This window comes from Chanodichthys erythropterus, chromosome 10 (assembly GCF_024489055.1).
Source record: "Chanodichthys erythropterus isolate Z2021 chromosome 10, ASM2448905v1, whole genome shotgun sequence".
Taxonomy (NCBI): Eukaryota; Metazoa; Chordata; class Actinopteri; order Cypriniformes; family Xenocyprididae; genus Chanodichthys; species Chanodichthys erythropterus.
Window position 1 is genome coordinate 57,735,202 of NC_090230.1, and position 18,639 is coordinate 57,753,840.

The 18,639-nt window shown below is 36.8% G+C and overlaps 1 protein-coding gene across 3 annotated transcripts in view; it reads right to left on the bottom strand.

Annotated features, from left to right (window-relative positions):
• The window catches only part of plppr1 (phospholipid phosphatase related 1), a 201,463-nt gene that overhangs the window by 66,121 nt on the left and 116,703 nt on the right, over positions 1 to 18,639 (bottom strand). The window lies entirely within an intron of this gene.

Genomic DNA, 18,639 nt, shown 5'->3' on the forward strand with positions numbered 1-18,639 from the left:
TCATCCAGGATATCCCTGTACTTGGCCGCATTCATCTTTCCTTCGATTGCAACCAGTCATCCTGTCCCTGCAGCTGAAAAACACCCCCACAGCATGATGCTGCCACCACCATGCTTCACTGTTGGGATTGTATTGGACAGGTGATGAGCAGTGCCTGGTTTTCTCCACACATACCGCTTAGAATTAAGGTCAAAAAGTTCTATCTATCTATCTGGTCTCATCAGACCAGAGAATCTTATTTCTCACCATCTTGGCAAACTCCATGCAGGCTTTCACTTTTTCTTGCACTGAGGAGAGGCTTCCGTCGGGCCACTCTGCCATAAAGCCCCAACTGGTGGAGGGCTGCAGTGATGGTTGACTTTCTACAACTTTCTCCCATCTCCCGACTGCATCTCTGGAGCTCAGCCACAGTGATCTTTTGGTTCTTCTTTACCTCTCTCACCAAGGCTCTTCTCCCTCGATAGCTCAGTTTGGCCGGACGGACAGCTCTAGGAAGGGTTCTGGTCATCCCAAACGTCTTCCATTAAAGGATTATGGAGGCCACTGTGCTCTTAGGAACCTTAAGTGCAGCAGAAATCTTTTTGTAACCTTGGCCAGATCTGTGCCTTGCCACAATTCTGTCTCTGAGCTCTTCAGGCAGTTCCTTTGACCTCATGATTCTCATTTGCTCTGACATGCACTGTGAGCCGTAAGGTCTTATATAGACAGGTGTGTGGCTTTCCTAATAAAGTCCAATCAGTATAATCAAACACAGCTGGACTCAAATAAAGGTGTAGAACCATCTCAAGGATGATCAGAAGAAATGGCAGCATCTGAGTTAAATATATGAGTGTCACAGCAAAGGGTCTGAATACTTCGGACCATGTGATATTTCAGTTTTTCTTTTTTAATAAATCTGCAAAAAATGTCAACAATTCTGTGTTTTTCTGTCAATATGGGGTGCTGTGTGTACATTAATGAGGAAAAAAAATGAACTTATACTGTAGCCATTTGCTAAAATAATTTAACAAAGATTGAAAAATTTAAGGGGGTCTGAATACTTTCCATACCCACTGTATATTTGCCACAACGTGTTTTTTTTTTCTTGGGAAAAAGTCACAAAAGGGGTCTGAAGAGTTGCTAAGTTGGCAACACTGATGCAGCTTTCCGTCTCCAGGCCCCAGCCTGCCACTGTCCAAAACGGCGTTACAGCACTTTTGCACCGGCTGAATGCAATTACCAAACTGGTTCCATGTGTGTATCACAGCAATGTACATATTTTGCGACAGCAAATCAAAGTTATTGATTATATTTAATATCAACTGGTAGTATTTTTCTTCAAAACTACCTAAAAAAAATGTAATGCCTGTAGGAATAAAATTAAATGCTTTTTAACGCCATTTAAGGCCTTAATTTTCGCAAAATCCATTTAATGACTTTTAATGCTTTTTAATGCCCCGCAGATACCCTGAGTAGGTGTAAAGTACCCACACAACCTAGTACTTCCACTGAGATTCTGAAGTGTATTTGATGGACAATTTACTATCCCGTTAGGCCACAGGAGACAATGTATAAATGGCAGTGAAGCGATGCAATGACACTGGTAGGTCACATGACAGTAACAACATGGCAGATGTAGTATACATTCGTCTTTTGTCTTAAGTCTCAAACCACTTTTGTCAATAGTTTCTATATAATGCTATATAAAGTTAGTTTTTGAATAACCAATTTTATACATTTTACAGATATTTATCCATTTAGACCCAAAGTGTCTAAAGTGTCTGAATTTACTCACACAGCAAATTTATGTGGGTCGAACCCAAATTACCAACTTGAACGGTCGCAAAATCTGTAGGGTGAAATCTTTGAAATGACTGGATTTCACCAGCAGAAATTTGCTGAAAATGGTAAATGAGACCACAGCTTAAAAAATGAAAACTAGTTAGTCACACCTTGCAGAGAAAAAAATAAATAAAAGCAATCTAAACTTAGACCAAATGTCTGACAATACTGTGGTAACTTGTATGTGTGTGAAGAGCTTTACATTTTTTGTAGGAAATATGAGTCGCACTTGACTGTGCCAAACTTGTTGCAGTGATGCTAGGGTATTGTGGGTAGATGTTAGAGCATTGGCAAGTTGTTTCTTACCGGCCTAAGTTGAAAGAATCCACCCACAATTCGCTATTATATTCTGGTCTTTATCGCTCGGGGTCCTTCCTTCAGTCCAAGTATGAGTATTTCTGCTTTATCATTATTAAGTCAACTGCTTAATATTATAATTAGTGTCAGAACCCCTCTCAATTTCAGCCATAATTCATGTATGGCATAGGCGAACTAGGCGAATCCCTATGGCACCGCCAGCTGGAAATTTAAGGTCCTAAAAAAAAAGTCTTAAATATCTTAAATGGAATAACAAATGTCTTTATTACTTTAAGAGGTCTTAAACAGGAATCACAACACAGCCTAATGTGATTATTAAATTTCAAAAGGATGCCAAGCAATTGCTTATGATCTACTGTTAATGTAATATGACAATGTTAACTTTATGGTGTTTATGTTGCAGATGGTTGTAAGTATGCATATATCATCATTATCTTTTTGAATGAGAAGCCGCCAATAGTAAAGCATAGACATTTCAAAATAGTCCATGTGTATTTTGTGTTTGTTTACAATTAAAAGTCATGCATTATGCATAACATTTTTTTCTCCTGGTTATCATTGGTATTTTGGTAACAAACTGTATTTGGCATTTAAACTACAGTAAACTACAGTAAACTGTAGCTTCTGTTTGGGCTGAGACTAAGATTATTTAACACACATTATTCAATATATAGGCACAATAATCTGTGTGTGTCTGTGTTTGTATTTGTGTGTAATATTTAAAATCCTAGTGTACTTTTTGTATTATAATATGTTTTCATTGTGCCCCTTAAAGTCTTTTAATGCGCTCCTAATGTGCTCCTTGGGGCAAAAAAGGTAAGTGTCAAGTCGTGTAATATCACCACAGCAATAACTGGCTGGGATTTTCAGAAAACACCCAAGTATGAACAATATTAATAGTAATGCTTGCCTTAGCAAACACCACTAATTATTCTTAAACTATTCTTGGTCTCCTTTGATTAAGCACTCAAAAAAAGAGAAAAAATAGCTAGCTTGTTTTGTTTTATCCTTTAGGAAAAGCAAAACAAAGATGCAGCATAAATATATATAAATATATATATATGGCATACATAAATACTGTATATCACATCCTCAAAAATACAACATGATGAAAACTTGTTTTTTGCAAGACATATGCATGAATGTGAAGGAGATCCTTCACATGTTGATGTCAGCTTGGGTTGGGCTGTCCAGCACTGAGATTTGAAGAGAGATAAAGCCCTCTGGCTGTGTCCATCCCAGCCAGGACAGCATCTGTCCTGTTCACATACTGTATCTAAGCCTGTGATCCAAGCACTGTCCCGAGGGACTGTCTGTGACATATTTCTAGCACAACATCTCTCTGACTGCCATCAGTGTAATGTGATACCAGTCAGAAGCCACTAATGGACTGGGGGTTCATGAGGCCCAGCTCAAATAAATGATGAAGGACCAACTGGTACACACAGACTCTGCTGTAAAACATAGAACGCTGCCTCCTGTCCACTGCCTTCTATGTCTGAACTGGAGTGCTCTTCATAAGGCAGGAACTCTTTATAAGAACTCAAATGGTGCTCCTCATGCGTGTTAGATGCTATTAATTTTAATAAACAGTGTTAGAGAATTGAGCTGTTAGCTTAGCAACATGCTAAGTTTAAAGTCAGCACGAAATGGAAATTCTTCTGTTTTCTAAATGCATCTTAGGCCTCATTTACATTACATGGTTCAAGTGGCCTTATTTCGATTTTTCCCTCCCATGTCACACAGATCGCATATGATCCATGAAAGTGTATGCAGGTAAAAAAGCACATGGATTCTGATATTCTCAGATCGGCCTCAGATTTAGGCCTCATTCATAAGGGGAAATGGGCCTAAATCTGATACGAATCAGATTCGTGCATTTTTGTCTGTCATGCAAGCGGACAGATCGGATATTCCCGCCAATGTGAGTCATACATCATTGAAAAAACAATGGTGACAAATGATGTCAATACAGATGGACACCAACCATGATCACATGACTCTTTTCAATACCCAGGCAGCAACAAGCTCTCCTCTTTTTCCTCCGCCTTTAGAGACTTTGATTGTGAATGATTCATCCATCATTTAGATTTTTTTTTTTTGACCTCATAATGTTTAATCAAAATATCATAACTCGATCTTCTGGTGAAATGACAGACTTCTCTCTGGTGACGTATGCTGGACTTTTTCAATCATTTCGTCCACAAACTCAATCCAGATCTCATCCAACCAATCAACAACTGATGGATTGAACCAAGTTCCCTCCCATTTTTTTTTTTTTTTTTTTTTCCCAATAATCCATTTCACTCAGATGTCGTCCAAATTTGGAAGTGATCTGTCACTAGTTCCATTACATTGCGAGTTTGAAAACACACTGAATACAAATAATTTTATTAAACTGTATTATTGAACTATTATATCAATATTTTTCAGAATGGAATATATTATTAACATTTCTCTTGTCCATCTGCCATCTTGTTTCTTTTTTTCACATTTTTCCCCATACAAGTTAAACACAAACACCACACCCACAGCCAATTTCACTGGTCAACTCAATCATGCAGGCAACTGGCAAAAAAAATTCAGACTTTGAAAAAAAACTGTATGGATCCGATTGCGACAAACAGTAATGCTATCTATCAGGAAACACTACCAATGTTATGCTAAGGATATGGTCAGTGTTACAGATCAGTATTTGTTTCAGCATAGTTTAAGCAATCATTACTGTCACTGATATGAACAATGGCGTCTTTACAATAGTCTCTCGAGCTAAATTGGTTTAGGAAAAAACATTATGCAGTTTTTCAATTAACTTGTAGCAGTGGGATTATGGGATATTACTCTCTGTTATGAATTATGGTGGCATGATATAAAATCAATAATCGCAATATGGCTTAATGGCTTAAAGCTGTGATTTAAGTAAAATGTATGGGTTAACGGTTTCAGCATTCGGCGTGTTTCAGCGTCTCGGACAGCCTTGGATCATTTACTGTGAATCAAGCCGCTCTGAGATAAACACCGCAACATAAACTGCACATGTGCAAATCAACACAGATAAATATTTTCAGATATTTATTTGCTGGAAAACTACCAATTAACTGCCTCCTCCAAAACAGATGAACATGCACAACCAGAGCAGATTCTACAAAGTGCCCCGAGATGAGAGAGACTGCATTAAATGACCTCCTGTCTCAAAGCACATAACATTACAAATAATAAATATAGCTGCAAGCAGCAATTCGGGGCCAAGCCCCAGAAGGGGCAGTAACGCAATACGGAGCAGGAAGAGCAAAAACAGCAGAAATTGAATGTACATGCAAAACAGCTGGTTCAGAAGGACAGGTGGAAATGAAATGAAAATCAATAGAAGTTCAGAGAATGAACAGGGAATGAACTAAAAACACTTGTATCTCATTCAAGAGGAATAAAGATTAGTACAATGCTTATTTGGATAAAAAAGGTATCAAAATGACTCATTACACACAATTGTATAAAGGAACCCCACACGGGATTCGAACCCACGACCCCCGAGTCCAGTGTCCATTTCTCATCTCATTGCACCACTGTGCAGGTGAATGTTTGCACACCTGCCGAAGTTCATTAGTTCATGTGAAAATGAACTCAAAATGAAGAATTTTTATAAAACTGCACTGAATGTTATATTTAATAACTACTTTAGATCATTCTGCAGCTCATCATGCTGTAGCGCAATACAGAGCAGGAAGAGGAAAAACAGCAGAAAATGAACAAACATGAAACAGCTGGTTCAGAATTACGGGCGAAAATGAACTCAGGATGTACATAAGCTTAGATGAAAATGAACACAGCATGAAACAAAAAGCATTTATTTCTAATCCAAGAGGCAGTAAAGGAATCAAAACACACTATTTCATAAAACCGCTCCACCTGGGATTCGAACCCACTATCTTAGGGTGCAGAGCTCATCAGGTAACTGGCTTTACACATTGAGCTACTTGAGGATGCACATTCAACAATCTGTGGAAGAGAACTTTTAGTGTAAGAAAGAATTTACAAAAAAGCATTACTTAGCATGCTAACCATATTAGCATGCTAAGCTAACTTTATGCTAATGAAGCTCATGGTTAACTTGATAGCTGAAGAGCCACATTAAAGAGAATGACAACTGGTTAGCATGCTAAGCAATTAGCATGCTAAGCTAACTAGCATAAGACAACAAACACAAGCAAGGTCACATTCAGAGATGAATATCTTGGGAATGGTAGCGAATATCAAAAATCCGTTCAGTCATTTCTGTGCGGCTCGGTCCAAAGATCACCTGAGCTGATTTTGGACAAAATTGGACAAAAATTGTAGGAGGAGTAGTGAAAAAATGGAATACTGTACTTTTCAAAATGGCCACTACTGTACTGGGTGGAGTCTTAATGTAAGATATTGAATGTGATCAGTATGAAGAGAGGAATCAGTTGTATTGACATTCATTTTTCTGGAACAAAGGGTTCAAAAGTTATAACCTTTACAAAAGTGAATATTTGAACTGGTGGTGGCACTATAGACTTAGTCCTAGATACTCCAAAGTTGGTCAAATTACTTTTAATTACTATCACTACAAGCATGCCAAATTTGATAATTTTCCTTCTTATGGTTCATTGATTACCATACAGGGGGAAGAAGAATAACTACGAATTTGGACATAAAGGAATTGCATGTGATAGCTTCAGATTAGACCAGTTTTAGGCAGAATGCCTAGAACAGACACAAGTTCTGCATCTTTTCCTGCCACAGTACCTCATGCAGTCTGGGCATGTGTCACACTGAGTTTCGAACCCACGATGCAGAGCATTCGGGATCCGTGGCGTAACACATTGAGCTAATCAGCCATGCAAGTTCATCAGTATGCTAAGCAGAGGTTTCAGTGTGAGAAAGAGTTCACAAAAAAAAAAGCTTCATAGCATGTTAACCATATTAGTATGCAAAGTTATTTAATGTCAACTAAGTTTTGGTTAACCTGTTGACTGAAGACCACATTAGAAAGAATAGCAATAGTTTAGCATGCTAAGCAATTACTGTGCTAAGCTAACTAGTATAAGACAACAAACACAAGCAAGGTCACATTCAGAGATGAATATCTCGGGAATGGTAGCGAATATCAAAAATCCGTTCAGTCATTTCTGTGCGGCTCGGTCCAAAGATCATCTGAGCTGATTTTGGACAAAATTGACCAAAATTTGTGGGAGGAGTAGCGAAAAAACTGTTTTTGATTTAATTCAATATGGCAGACAGGTACATTTAAGGAAAATGACAAATGACACATTGTCGGAATCGGCATAAACCAGGGAATAAAATGACATAAAGCAGACAAATTTTGGATAATGTTTTCAAAAGTTATAAGCAATTTTGCAAAAATCATTATATCTGTGGAACACTAGGTGGCGCTGTGCTGAAACTTCTCATGTACCTTCAGGACACTCTGATGGTCATATGTACCAAATTTTGTGATGATATGTCAAATTGTTTAAAAGTTATTGCAATTTATGACAAAATTCAAAATGGCGGACACGTGGTTCATCCGATGTTGACGAATTTGATATCCTCGGATTCGGCATGGCACAGGGAATCCATAGACACCAAGATCTTGATTTTCTAATAAAGTGTTCAAAAGTTATTGGCCAAAATAGCCATTTTTCAGATCTCATGACCTGTAGGTGGCGCTGTTCCCAAATTTGGCATGGAACCTCAGATCATGGTCTTGATCAAGTGTACCAATTTTAGTTTTGATTGCTCAAAGTTTGGCCGAGATACAGCCTCTATAGCAATTTTGGGTCAACCTCGTTAACTTCGTGACATCATAACTTTTGAACAAAGATGAATACAAAAAATCTGTTCAGTCATTTCTGTGCGGCTCAGACCAAAGATCACCTGATCAAAGTTTGGACAAAATTGGACAAAGTTTGAAGGAGGAGTAGCGAAAAAACGGAATACTGTACTTTTCAAAATGGCCACTACTGTACTGGGTGGAGACTTAATGTAAGATATTGAATGTGATCAGTATGAAGAGAGGAATCAGTTGTATTGACATTCATTTTTCTGGAACAAAGGGTTCAAAAGTTATAACCTTTACAAAAGTGAATATTTGAACTGGTGGTGGCGCTATAGACTTAGTCCTAGATACTCCAAAGTTGGTCAAATTACTTTTAATTACTATCACTACAAGCATGCCAAATTTGATAATTTTCCTTCTTATGGTTCATTGATTACCATACAGGGGGAAGAAGAATAACTACGAATTTGGACATAAAGGAATTGCATGTGATAGCTTCAGATTAGACCAGTTTTAGGCAGAATGCCTAGAACAGACACAAGTTCTGCATCTTTTCCTGCCACAGTACCTCATGCGGTCTGGGCATGTGTCACACTGAGTTTCGAACCCACGATGCAGAGCATTCGGGATCCGTGGCGTAACACATTGAGCTAATCAGCCATGCAAGTTCATCAGTATGCTAAGCAGAGGTTTCAGTGTGAGAAAGAGTTCACAAAAAAAAAGCTTCATAGCATGTTAACCATATTAGTATGCAAAGTTATTTAATGCCAACTAAGTTTTGGTTAACCTGTTGACTGAAGACCACATTAGAAAGAATAGCAATAGTTTAGCATGCTAAGCAATTACTGTGCTAAGCTAACTAGCATAAGACAACAAACACAAGCAAGGTCACATTCAGAGATGAATATCTCGGAAATGGTAGTGAATATCAAAAATCTGTTCAGTCATTTCTGTGCGGCTCGGTCCAAAGATCATCTGAGCTGATTTTGGACAAAATTGACCAAAATTTGTAGGAGGAGTAGCGAAAAAACTGTTTTTCATTTACTTCAATATGACAGACAGGTACATTTAAGGAAAATGACAAATGATACATTGTCGGAATCGGCATAAGCCAGGGAATAAAATGACATGAAGCATACACATTTTGGAAAGTGTTTTCAAAAGTTATAAGCGTTTTTGAAATAATCATTACATCTGTGGAACAGTAGGTGGCGCTGTGCTGAAACTTCTCAGGTACCTTCACGACCTTCTAAAGGTCATACATACCAATTTTTGTGAAGATATGTCAAATTGTTTAAAAGATATCGCAATTTATGACAAAATTCAAAATGGCGGACACTTGATTCATCCAATATTGACAGAATCGGTATTGTCGGATTCGGCATGATCCAAGGAATCCATAGACACCAAGATCTTGATTTTCTGACAAACTGTTCAAAAGTTATTGGCCAAAATAGCCATTTTTTCATATCTCATGACCTGTAGGTGGCGCTGTTCCCAAGTTTGGCATAGACCCTCAGACCATGGTTCTGATGAAGGGTACCAATTTTTGTTTCGATTGCTCAAAGTTTGGCCGAGATACAGCCTCTATACTAATTTTGGGTCGACCTCGTTAACTTCGTGACATCATAACCTTTGAACAAAGATGAATAAAAAAAATCTGTTCAGTCATTTCTGTGCGGCTCAGTCCAAAGATAATCTGATCAAAGATTGGACAAAATTGGACAAATTTTGAAGGAGGAGAAGCGAAAAAAACAAATACTGTACTTTTCAAAATGGCCGCTACTGTAATGGGTGGAGACTTAATGTAAGAAGTTGAATAGCATCAGCATGAAGAGACGAATCAGATGAACTAAATTTAATTTTTCTATGACAAACAGTTCAAATGTTAAAACCGTTAGAATGTTGAAATTTTGAACTGGTGGTGGCGCTATAGAGTTGGTTCTAGAGACTCCAAATTTGGTCCAATCACTATTCATGAGCATCTCTACAACTGTGCCAAATTTCATCATTTTCTCATGTTCCGTTGATAGGGCTGCCATAGACTCCCATTCGGGAGGAAGAATAATAATAATAAAAGGGAAAACGTACAATTACAATAGGGGCTACAGCCCCTTCGGGGCTTGGCCCCTAATGAACATTAACAACTTGCAGAGCAGCTCTAACTTGTACCACCTGACTGCTGCAGATTCATTTCACCGTTGATATTGTTGACATAGAAAAGCATTGATTTGAGTCTAGGTAGAACATCACAGGTTGCTATCTCATAATTACAGTTGCAAGATGGCGTGAATGCAGCATAATCTTGTTTTTTTGGTTCAGGAGGAACTGTAAAAGGCGGCTGCTGTTTGTTTGTGGATCTCGGTGACTGTCCACAACTATGCACAACCTCATGAAACGTGCAAATGACGTGTGATTTCTGCGTGAGGTAGGACACTGTATGTTTGCATTTGGACTGAATGCAATGATTGGGTGAACATTTTTTGGATGTACATGTTTTATCATTTAGACCATTTCTATAGAGATGCTCCGATCAGCATTTTTGGGGCCGATCACCGATTACCGATCACCAAGATCATGATCTGCCGATTGCCGATCACTGCCGATCACAGAATGGCAGGGGAATGGAAATCTTTCATCTATAATCTAGCAGAGTTTGTATCTATAATCGAGCACCATTTGTAGAAATGAAACTAACTAAATTAACTGTATTGAGAAAAAAAGAAAAAAAAACTGCAGAAATAGGCTAGAGTCAAGATCTTGAAGAACCACCAAGTGTTTATTTTAGAAAATGAGATAACTTAAGGCTACTGTAGGCCATCTTTCCCAAATAAGGCAGAGTAACATAAAATTATTCCAGACAAAGAGGGGTTAGGCAGACCAACACACATCAGATCAGCTTAATGGGATGTAGCCTCTTAAAACACTGATTACATTTAATAATTGGCAGCTATATGTAAAACTTGTTACACCAAACGTGATGTCTTTCCACCTCGTACTATCCCTGCTGTATGGTTCACGTCGTTTAAATGCATCACTCACAGTCGGCTGGTTGAGGGATGGGGATGTTGTTGGCTTCGGCTGGTTTAGTTTCTCATACTCGGCATATTCAGTTGTATGGCATGTTCTAAGATGCCTAATCATGTTAGTGGTGTTAAAATGACGTTGCTTGCTTCTACCTCGAGGGATTTCATCACGGCATACACTGCAAACGGCTAAATTTACATCTTTATCGGACACTTTGAAAAACTTCCAGACGGGAGAACTCATGTTGCCACTGACAAGCTCCGCTCTGCTGTTGTGTACCTGTGCGCCCTGCATGCACGTGTGAAAAAGTCGCGTGAGTAATTTACGTCACGTGATCGGCTTTTTTGATCGGCGCTTTTGGGGTTTGCCGATCATGATCAATCGGAGCATCACTACATTTCTATTATTGATTGCCATCAGGATGTGAAGAGAGTTTCAACCAGTATAACAAAAAGTGTTTAAAAAATAGCCTATCCTACCTTTAAATACTCTTACTATTTTATAGTACAATAGTGTTATTGCAATATACTTTTAATATTTTTATTTAAGAATTATCACAATAAAAATCATAGTAATATATTATAGTCACTGAATGGGTTAAAAACTGTTGGAATGTGGCCAATGAAGAAAGTTTTTTTTTTTTTTTTGTACACACTTTCAAAGTCTCTTTCAGGCAAGTCATTTCACTTGGTGGTCATCTTTGAAACACCTCTCAGGCAGCTATTTCAGTCATACAAGTACAGCTCCTATCTCTTTGAATGGGGAAACATCACATTCTTCAAAGCTGTTTACCAAGCTTATGATTAAATTTCTTATTATAAATCACCAATGAAATTTGACAACAATGGTTTCTAAACACTCAAATCATGACCAAAAAAAAAAAAAGATGACTTTACCAATTGGTGATTGGCTCTTTTAGAAGCCGGGATTTATTCTGCCATATTGTGCATTGCAACATCCTTTCATATCTAAAGTCTTTGACTCTGTTCACTTGGTTACTGAAAGTGGTTTGAGTTGAAAGGGGTTTGAGTTAAAAGATATATTATTCAAGTCATCTGTATATTATAAATATCATTCAAGCTCTACCCAAAACATTCAAGTGACCACAGAGCAACATTATAAACCACACAGAACACCTAATAACCACCCACAACTCCCTAGAAAGCTTTGAATGGGCAACACCACTCACATTTTCAGCAGAAAACATTAGAAACTAGTGTTAACATGCATATAGAACAGCGCTCTGACATATATTAACTGTGACACCAAATTATGTTTTTAACACTGTGAAGGGTTAAGTATTCATCTAACCTGTTTTAAAACTGCCAGCACAGAAATGAGCAAATGAAGAGCAGTCAAGCAGAGTTCAGTTTAAATGTGTTCTCTGGAACTAACACATAAATCCAAAGCGTCTCGCGTGGATAATTCTCCCTTCAAACACTTCAAGAGCTCTGCACTATATCCTCTTTCCAATCCACCAGCAATTAACAGACGGGGAAAATCCATTCCCGGCATACAGGAAAATCAGCAGTTGTTCGACGGGGAAACTGTGATTTTCCTTCACATTTCAACTGCTAGGTAATTAAAATCTTGACTGAGGCGTTTCCGATTAGCTGCCTTTGAGAATTAACCACAGCACTTGAATAGAGTTTCAGAAAGAAACTTCAGAAGAATGAAAAGGGTCACAGCAGATCTCAGCATTCTTCATCTTCATGTCTCTCTGGTTAGCATTACAGCAGACTTCACACCTGACGGATATCTGACCTGGCACAGTTCATAGCATTTTCGATTAAATGTTGCTTTTACAACTAAACAATCAAGTAGCTGTCTATATTCATGTTGTTCAAACACTGCCAGGACCATTTCCAAATGAAAATCTACAAATAAGCCCTTGGCAAACACAATGTGCTAATACACTGTACTTGTCTTGGTCTCAGAAATTTTCCTTCTGAAGTTAGCATATATCATGGGGGGTGGTTCACATTTGCTGCACATTGAACCTTCAGATCTTCAGGAAAGAAGTGTAGGCAGTGTCTAATCTAACTGTATACATGCATTCTGTATACACTAAGTTCTTTTGAAGTTTCTATTCATCAAAAGATCCTGAAAAAATATATTCTTAACCCTTTTCCTACCCCTAAACCTAATCCTACCCATAAATCATCCCTAAAATCAGAGGGGAAAGATAGGTGAATAACATTGATGTAGAAGCACCTAACCCTGGTTGCAAGCTTAAACTTGACATAAATGGTAAACTTGAAAAAAATCTGATTGGTTGATTGGAATGTTGTTCCAGGAACATGCCTTACTTGGCAAAATCACGGTGACCATATATTTTATATATATATATATTATATATATATATATATTATATATATATATATATATATATATATTAGTATACATTATACATACATACACACACATATTCATATTGTGGAAACCCTACGCTGGCCTTCTGACAGATGGAAAAACTCTCTAAAATTAACATCTAATGGACGTACTAACAGTCAAGACATTTTATCTGTTTTGTAGATGTTTTATGGTGGTGACTATGTTCAGTCAAATCATTTTTTAAGGGCTATCCCTTTAACTGCTTCTTGGAAGAGATGCATTTAAATACAATTGTTTCATATTCACAACCTCTCTTATCACAGAAAATTGTGACATTTCTTCACAACTGCCATGAATAATCCAGGAGCAGGAACTGCTCTTTGGTAGTTCAGATAGTCAGTGAGATTACCATCCATCTATCAGCCATGTGTTCTCAGCACATTAACAGATGTCACTAAATGAATCCCTCTCTAGGCTTTTCCTTGTCCCAGACAAGCTATGCTCGTCAACATCCTTGTTTGTCCAGGAACAACATTCCTATCAGATACCAATGAGATTTTAAGTTTAGGGCTTACAATGGGGCTTCAACAACATTATCATCAAGCTGCCATTTCCCTGTGATTTTAGAGAATGGCAGGAATGACGGAAGATGTCTTACTTGGCAAAAATCCCTTAAAACGGTTGACTTTTTGCTCCAAAAAGCTCCAAAGCATATTTAGTATATGAGTGATAAATAAATAAATAAATAAATAAATAAATAAATAAATAAATAAATACGGCTGTATAAAAAAAAAAAAAATTTCTAGAGAAACTTTCGTTCTGCTCATCTTATGGAGTTTTATGGAGTGTGTGAGAGTTAAATTAAAAAAAAATAAAACAAATAATAAAAAAAAAGTATTTGTTCATGCACGTGTAAATACAAGTAAATTATTTTTACTTTAATTGGACAAAATCAATTTTGTGAATCAACTTAAAATAGATGAAACAGCTTAATTATACCATGTGTCAATTTAACTTAAAAACTTTAACAAATCAAATTTATATTTTAAACATATTAAACATTAAATAATACTATTAAAACATTATACTATTAAACATATTAAAACATTCTGCTGCAGCTGAATACCATGAACAAAAATCAGTTGTTTGTACTCGCTGTGTCCGCACGAGTGTGGCAAAAATGACGTCATCACAGTGTGGACGTTAAGTGTGCAAGAAGACTCATATTTTTTGTAACTTGGGCACAGCTCTACATCCAAAGATGTACGACTGTACCCACATCTTACCAGCTCCCAGTTTACGCTTGTCCAAATTAATTGCATACATTTACAAAATGAGCCTACAATTGCAGAAATAAGACTTTTTAGTCTTTTTAGGTCCATTTTAAATAAAAATGTTCATGAAATTAAAAATGTTTAATGAAATTAGAAAATATTTAAGAGATTGCAGTTTAATTCAGTTTTATATATGTTCACATATATTTTGTTCTAATGTCACAAGTAATAATCTTAGGGTTTACTGGATTTTACACGATTCGTTGGTTCTTTTGTATTGTGGGTTTGGTGAAGTGTATAATAAAACAAATAAACATTGTCATGCATGTATTGTACCTTACTTCTCACTAGGGCTGCAACACGATTATTTTGATAATCAATCAATCTATCTGTTATTGGAACGATTAATCGACTAATCATCGATTATTACACCGATTAATCAGTATGCTTTGTTTGATTATTCCACTAACAATTAGTCAAAATACTGAGTTATACTTTAACTAATAATTAAAACATGGAAATCACTTCAGCTTTTGAAAGTGTATTTTTAATGAATTTGTTAAAAATACTGTTAAAATGACTGGTACTGTCTGGGAATTGTAATAACTTTTTAATAAGAGTAAAAATATGAAAATGTAATATTGTGCAAAAATTCATTTCAGTAAATTGTACTGTACCTTTCAGCATACTTTTTGATGTTCATTAATGTTTATTTTGTGCGTGTTGTCTGTGTCCTCTTTGCTCTGCGATGTATCTTTCACTGCGTGAGAAAATAGACGTGTGGCTAACAATGAGTTTGAATGAGAGTTGGTGGCCCTGCATGACAGCATTTTTTGTAGTTATGTTACTAAACGTTATGTTTGTTATGTTTTATGCTGTTAAACTCCCACATTTTATGGGTTCGACTTTGTTTGCACTATGCACTCCGAAGCGCCGGGTCTTCTTCTACTGGATTTGATCCAGGAGAGCTGCATTACAGTATTGCCCTACAGCGCCCCATTGGTAAAACTGCGTTATTGCAGGCCCCTCAAATAGGTCATATGACATCAAAAGACTACTCGACAACAAAAATATGTCAACAATTTTTTAATTGTCGACGTTGACAATACCAACTAATCATTTCAGCCCTACTTCTCACCACTGTTTCCCGATGGTTTAGAGAACAAGACAAGTAAACAGTCAGTATACAAAAAGAACAAATAAGCAATAACACAAATAAATACAACTGAACAAAATGATCAAATTTAAAATAATAGCATAGTCAAGAGCAGAAAGTGAATTTCTTTTTCTTTTGTTCTTTGATTAACGTTAATGACGCAGACGGCAGCAGGTTTATTAGGCTGCTGTTACTTTAATAACTAATGAACTGATCCAATATACTGTTACACATGCATTTTCTTTCTCAACTGTTTACGTACACAAGATAAAACTGACTGTGTTTAGGGTATCTTGACCAGTGATGGGAATAACAGAGTTATAAATAAACGGCGTTACTAACTCTGTTACTTTCTTCAGTAACGAGTAATCAAACAAATTACTTTTTCTCCCGTTACAACGCTGTTACCGTTACTGGCAAAAAAAAAAAATGCTGCGTTACTATAATTGAGCTCACTGAAGTGGTTTTCACCTGAGTAGGCTCTCTCTTAGCCATAGGACCTGCAAAGTTTTTTTCTCTGGTGTGTGTTGGGGTTAGTCATACGCAGATATAATTTAAAACTGATAATAATGTTCGATGCTCTGCGTGTGTGTCTATGAGCATGCGAGCTGAGCGCGAGCTCAAACCAGAATACCCTTTGTGACATGCTGGATCGAAAAAATGGGAAATAAGTTGTTCTAGTCGACTAGTAGCTATTCATTTAAGCCATTAGTTGACCATTCACATTTATATTAAATTCTTTTTTTAAATACTGGAGAGAATAAACCATGATAATGAGCGTTTATGTAAAAGGCACTCAAGCGCATGCATAAAGCTAAGAACCGGCAAAAGTAAAGATTATGAATGTGACCAAAACAGCAAGGAGACATTTTAATTGTTTATTAATAAAGTAATGTTTTCTGAATCAGTGTCGGCTGCAAAGATGAAGTTGACATACTGACTCTCATCATCTGCTTATACTGGACGCGCCTAGAGAGAGAAAATGCACATTTCATTCGGATTAGGCTACATAATCAGAGTAGCCGATTTCTTTTCGTTTTTAGATATTTCAAGCTTTCTATAGATATATTTCTCATGTCTGCGAGGCAAGCAGCCTCTGAGTTTCGGTTCTGTAGCCTGCAAGACGCGCTCCAGTTCACGCGCAGGTGATCGCGCCCGCGCCTGCCATGAGTCTGCTATATTTGCTTCTTATTTATTAAATCCAGGCAATTGGTTGATGAAACACTGATTAAAATTAAGATATATTTTTTACAAAACGAAATTCACTTTAAAGAGAGGCTTTCTATAAAACAAAACTTAATGAAGTGGTCAAAATTGTGTCTGACCCACTCCATGTCTCCCGATATATTGCGCATCTTATGATGCATCTTACTCATGCTGTTCACATTTCATAATCAAGTAAATGAATTTAAAACATAACCTAGGACTATTTAAACATTAATATGAAACTACATTTTCTTTAATGGCTACCAACACGTATAGTACAGTACAGAGAAATTTCATGTCGTGAGGAAGAGCGGATCATGAGTCACGAGTCGGATCAAGAATAATTTATTCTTAGACATATTTAATATTGGGGGCATTCAAGTTATTTGACATATTTTAAAAAAATGTTTAAAGTAACGCAATAGTTACTTTCCCTGATAATTAGTTACTTTTATAATGATGTAACTCAGTTACTAACTCCGTTACTATATGTGAGAAGTAACTAGTAACAATAACTAATTACTTTTTTAAAGTAACGTGCCCAACACTGATCTTGACATAATTGTGTGTGCATTTCTCTATTCAAGTGCAAGAAGACACAAAAGAGAACTTAACTCAGTATTTGCATGTGTGAATTGAGTTCCCTTTCGAGTCTTCTTTGGCTTACATACATAAACCGATAAGTGGAATCGAAATTTTTATTTTATAATAAGTAGATTTTCGATTACCAACCCTAATGCTAAGTTATGTTAGACATTTAAGAGATTCTGTAATGTTTTTGGGTGTTCAGGCTGTGGGCATGCAGTGATCTATACTAAAGCCAGTCTTTTCTTATTTGTTCATTATATACATTGCATATAATGATGAATGAAACTGCAGGTTTAAACATTAGTCCAACATAAGAAACTTTAGTTTGACAAATGTAATAAAGTTAAACATACTAGAGTAAACCAATTTGACCTAAACCAACTTTTTTTTTTTTTTTTTTACTTTTGTAGTGTTTTTGTAAAAATGAATGTATAAATAAATAAACCCTCTGTCCATATCATCAGATGAAATCCTGAGGCAACCAGTGTACAGAAAGTAATAGTAGTAAAATCATACAATGGCACAAAAAGTCACTCTAGAACGAAACTTTTAAACGGCAAAATAAATTAGGCTGAATAACCAACTGGGACGTCATTCAGATGCCTAAACTGAATTCAAAAACACCCATATTTAACCAATCAAACACCACTTTATTTGCTTAGCTAGCGAGGCTAGTCAAGATTGACACTTTTAATTTAATGTATTTTCAAGTTTCATATGCCTAATTTGGGGAACCACAGCAACCAGAGTCCATCCTTTAAACATGCAGTGCATGTGTGGCCCACTAATGTGAGGGTTCCCCCATCATGTGACCACTTAATGTCTTCAGAATAGTCCTGCATTCTGTTCTTTACATGCAGTAGGATCCCAAATGATAGTCAAAATTCTGCAGGAAACATTGAATCGCTACATTAATAAGTAAATTCTGCTTTTCTGTCCAAAATATGTATCTGATTGAATGCATTTTCCTATTACCTAAACCCAAAGCCTTATGTGGACCCATCTGTGTGGCCAGCATTACTGACATTCCGGATGACAAACCAGATAAATCATGTCAAATGCATCTGATCATCAAACACGATGATGAATCGTATCTGCGCGAAAATAGACGCATC